This window comes from Rhinolophus ferrumequinum, chromosome 9, assembly GCF_004115265.2.
Source record: "Rhinolophus ferrumequinum isolate MPI-CBG mRhiFer1 chromosome 9, mRhiFer1_v1.p, whole genome shotgun sequence".
Taxonomy (NCBI): domain Eukaryota; kingdom Metazoa; phylum Chordata; class Mammalia; order Chiroptera; family Rhinolophidae; genus Rhinolophus; species Rhinolophus ferrumequinum.
Window position 1 is genome coordinate 6,089,929 of NC_046292.1, and position 4,732 is coordinate 6,094,660.

The window sequence follows — 4,732 nt, forward strand, 5'->3', positions numbered from 1 at the left end:
GATACCAGCAGGGCCTCCTCATTTGCACCTCGGAAGGCCAAGGTGGTGCAGTGCTTAGGGGCCGCTGCCAGCAAGACAGCTAGAGGGGTGTGGGCACTGGAGGTGTGTTCCATCTGGACCGCGTCCCTGCGTGCCGGTCCTGTGCTGGGAGATTTGGCACTGGCTTCTGTCAGGTGAGGGGGAGAGAGATGGGGAGACTCCTTGTCAGGGGGACCGTGTGTTCCCTTGTGCAGTGGGGAGACCATGGGCATGAAGACCCCCTCTGCCAAATCACAGAATGTGTCATGCCGCAGACAGAGAAACTGCCCCTGGTTTTTATGGAAATACTGGACACAAAGATGCCTCAGACAATGGAACACATTCAGAGTTTTTTAAATGACTTTTTGTATGTCAAATATAACATTTATTTTTAAACAATTAAATCGTTTTTGCCAAAATTCATGCTTTCATTCTGTCTGGGAGATGGAGTGTGGTGGGCTGTGGACCTCGTGGTCATCGAGCGGCGTGTGTTCTTGGAGGAACGGAAGGTAGAGTAAGTCCCCGAGTGTACGCATCCACTGCTGTCACGGGCATGGCTGGGCAAACCAGCTACATTCCATCGCGCGAGGGTCTGTGGGCCTCCCAGGAGAGGCAGCGGTGGGCAAGATGGCCAGCCCTGCAGTCCCCAAGCAGCCTGAGGACAGTTGTCCCCGCAGCCTTCCTGGCAGCCCGTGGATGGGGAAGGACATCAGCCGAAGGGAGTGTGCTGCGGCATCTCGAGAGGGAGCATATCTTGAAGCAGCAGCACCAGGCGCCAAAGTCTGTCTGCTTAGTCCTGTGTGTGCTGCTGCCCCCAACCTGTGCGTCATGTTCCCAGGAATGGAAGGAGCTCAGCCAGTCAGCTAAAGTCGCAGGAGCCAGTGCAGCTTGCACGTCCAGGGCGTGGGGTCCCCGGGGACCAAGAGGCACTGGTGACACACACACAGCCAGGCCTGTGGGCAGTGTGGAGGCTGCAGTCCCATCTGGATCAGAACGTGCCTCCTGGGGGAGGTAGCCCAGAGCTGGCGGAAACTGGGCTCAGTCTGTGGTGATGGCTGTTGGCTGGGCTGTTTTTACAGAAACGTGGCCAGGTGGGTTCACTGCCTCCTAAGACTTGAGACCGTGAGGCCCAGCTAATGTTCGTGAAGGCTGCACAGGAGGGTCACTGGTACGTGTTCTCCCTTTGGGGAGCCTCCCTGTACTTGCGTTAGCGGAATCCTGACTGGTCAGGACATCCGGTTGCAGTGATTGGTTCGAGGGACCCGTGACCCAAGTCAGTCTCATAGAGTGACTCCAAGGATGTAGGCTGAAGCAACTCCATTCGTCCGGGCTCCAACCTGGAGCCACTGGCAGCTGTCTTAGCACCACAGGGAGCCGGAGAACAAGGCCACGTGCAGAGAGCAGAGCCCAAGGAGAGCAGTGCTGGAGCCGTCCCCAGGCCCCGATTCTGCCTGCTGGCGGCTCAGTTACTGAAACTAATTAAAACTGGGCTGTAGCTTGTGGTAGGAAGCTCGGTAGGTATTGGAGCTCGGAGCTTGGTTAGGTATTTCAGGAAGCCCAGAAGAAACCCTGCACTGGCCTGAAAGGTGACTCGGGCTGATCAGGACGCAGATCTCTCCGGTTGGGGCCAGGATGTCACTGGTCCAGTGTGGTGACACCAGTGTGGTTGGTCCAGTGCTACCCAGCTCTGGCTGCATTCTTACTGCTTCATTTGGACCATTTTCCTGATTGGCCAATGTTTTTGAAAAGCAGGGACAGGTAGAAAGGCAGGAGGAGGTGAGTCGTGAAAATAATAGAAGGAGTCCCTGGTGGGCAGGCTTGGGAACTCCTGGCTTAAATGTCTTCTCCAGTCTCCCACCAGCTTTCTGGGCGCACAGCCAGAGCCCTGGAGGGGGTCAGCTTGATTGCCCCAGCTCCCAACAGAAGGGGACAGTGTGGCTGTGTGCCACTGGATGCCCTCTGTTCTCCCCCATGCCACACGTCACTCCATCCACCCCCTCACCTGCCTGGCTGAGGACCAAGATGCAGAGACTCCATGAGTCTTACTTTTGTGCTTCTGGTACTTAGCTCAATGCCCTGCAGTAAATACGTGAATGAATGAATGAATGAATGGCAATAATGAAAGCAAGGCAGGAATGGTCCACGGCAGCTGGCAGAGCTCTGGGATTGTCCAGATGTCCTCGGCCACAGGCCAGTTGGACACTTGCTGTATCTCCTCTTCCCAAAGGAGGCACTGAGTAGGGCTGTCTCCTTGGTAATGCAGGGAGGTCAACCCAACAGGGACCTCAGGGTGAGTCACAAAGAGGGGCTCAGGAGGGTCTGCTATCGGGCACCTGAGGCCCCACTGTCGGTGGGAAGGAGGAGAGAATGGGAGCCTGGGAAGGTGAGGCTTCCACAAGTGCGGTCAGCAGAGCTTCTCTGAGCCAGGGGACCAATGGGAGAGGCTGGAGGCTGGAGGACAAGGGAAGTGGACGAGCCAGAGGGAGGCCTGGCGTGAGTCATCATCTCTGGGGAGACTGGATGTCCTGCGTTCACAGTGGGCTCGGCAGCGGGCAATGAACGGTGGTCCAGCCGCGTCTGGGGCAGCATTCTTCTCGGCATTAGAGGGATGGGGGGGGCAGACAAAGCAAGGCAAGTTCTGACCCCCATGCCTGGCTATCGTCCCGGTTGCTGTAAGGGGAGAGCAATGCCGGGAGGTCAGCACCGGCTGCCGGACACTAGCAGGGTTGGCAGCCAGAGGAAAGGTCTGTGAAGCCCCTGTGCTCGGCCATTTCGAGAGGCGTTCACGCAACCACGCCCTGTGCCTATCCCAAACCCCTCTGGCTTATGGAAACGGTAGTCATATCTTTTGTTTGCAGAAGCATCATTAGAAATAAAAATCGTAAAGCTCATGCTTATAAACATCGGAAAGCACTCACTGCTGCTCCATAAGCTTTAAATTTGTGTTAAATTAATTTATTGAGGTATAATCAGCATGTAACATTATATTAGTTCCAGGTGTACAACATAATAATTTGATATTTGTATACATTGTGAAATGATCGCCACAATAGGTCTAGTTACCATCTATCACCTTTCATGGTTATTAAATTTCTTTTCCTTTTCTTGTGATGAGGACGTTTAAGATTTCCTTTTTCAGCAACTTTCAAATATGCAGTACAGTATCATAAACTACAGTTACCATGCTGTACATTACATCCCATGACTTATTTGTTTTATAACTAGAAGTTTTTACCTTTGACTCCCTTCAACCATTTCACCCCCCACCCCCCGCCCTCTGGCCACCACCAAACTGTTCTCTGTACCTATGAGCTTGGCTTTTGGTTTGTTTTGTTGTTTAGGTTCCACATATAAGTTAGATCATATAGTCGGACTTATTTCACTCAGCATGATGCCCTCAAAGTCCATCTGTGTTGTCGCAATGGCAAGATTTTATTTTCAATGGCTGAACAATAAGTATTCCCTGGTAGACACACAGTAGTTCCCTCTTATCTGCGGTTTTGCTTTTTTTCTGTGGTTTTAGTTATTTGTGGTCAAGTTTGGTTCAAAAATATTAAATGGAAAATGCCAGAAATAAACAATTCATAAGTTTTAAATTGCATGCCATTCTGAGGAGTGTAATGAAATCCCCTGCTATCCTGCTCCCTCCCTCCTGGGACATGAAACCTCCCTTTGTCCAGTGGATCCACACAAGACACACTAGCTTCTCCTCAGTCACGCAGTAGCCGTCTCGGTTATCAGATCAACGGTCAAGGGATCGCAGTGCTGGTGTTCATTTTATAATGGCCCCAAAGTGCAAGAGTAGTGATGCTGGCAATTTGGGTATGACAGAGAGACGCTGTAAAGTGCTTCCTTTAAGTGCAAATGTATGCATAGTATGTACAGGAAAAGAACATGGTATGTATAGGGTGCAGTACTGTCCGTGGTTTCAGGCATCCACTGGAGGTCTTAGAAGGTATCCCCTTTGGATCAGGGGGGATGACTGTCCCACATTATTTTCAGCCATTCATCCATGGATGCACACTAACTAGGTTGTTTCTATATTTGGCTATTGTAAATGATGCTGCAATAAACAGGGGTGCGTATATCTTTTTGAATTAGCGATTTTGTTTTCTTCGGTAAATACCCAGAAGTGTATTGCTGGATACGCTGATAGTTCTATTTCCAATATTTTGACGACCTCCGTACTGTTTTCCATAGTGGCTGCACTAACTGACATTGCCACCGATAGTGCCTGTGTTCCCTTTTCTCCACACCCTCACCAACACTCGTGGTTTCTTGTCGTTTTGATAATAGCCATTCTAACAGGTGTGAGGTGGTACCTCATTGTGGTTTTGATTTGCGTTTCCCTGATGATTAGTGGTGCTGAGCATCTTCTCATGTGCCTGTTGGCCATCTGAGACGCTTTGGAAAAATGTCTCTTCAGGTCCTCTGCCCATTTTTTAATTGGATTGTTTGTTTGTTTGCTGTTGAGTTGTATGAGTTCCTTACATTTTTGGGATATTAACCTCTTATTAGACATATGATTTGCAAATATTTTATTTCATTCAGTAGATGACGGCCTTTTCATTTTGTTGATGGTTTCCTTTGCTTTTCAGTTTGATGCCATCCCACTTGTTTATTTTTGCTTCTGATGCCTTTGCTTTTTGTGTCAGATCCAAAAAAAATCATCGCCAGGACCAATGTCATGGAGCTGGCCACCTGTTTTCTTCTA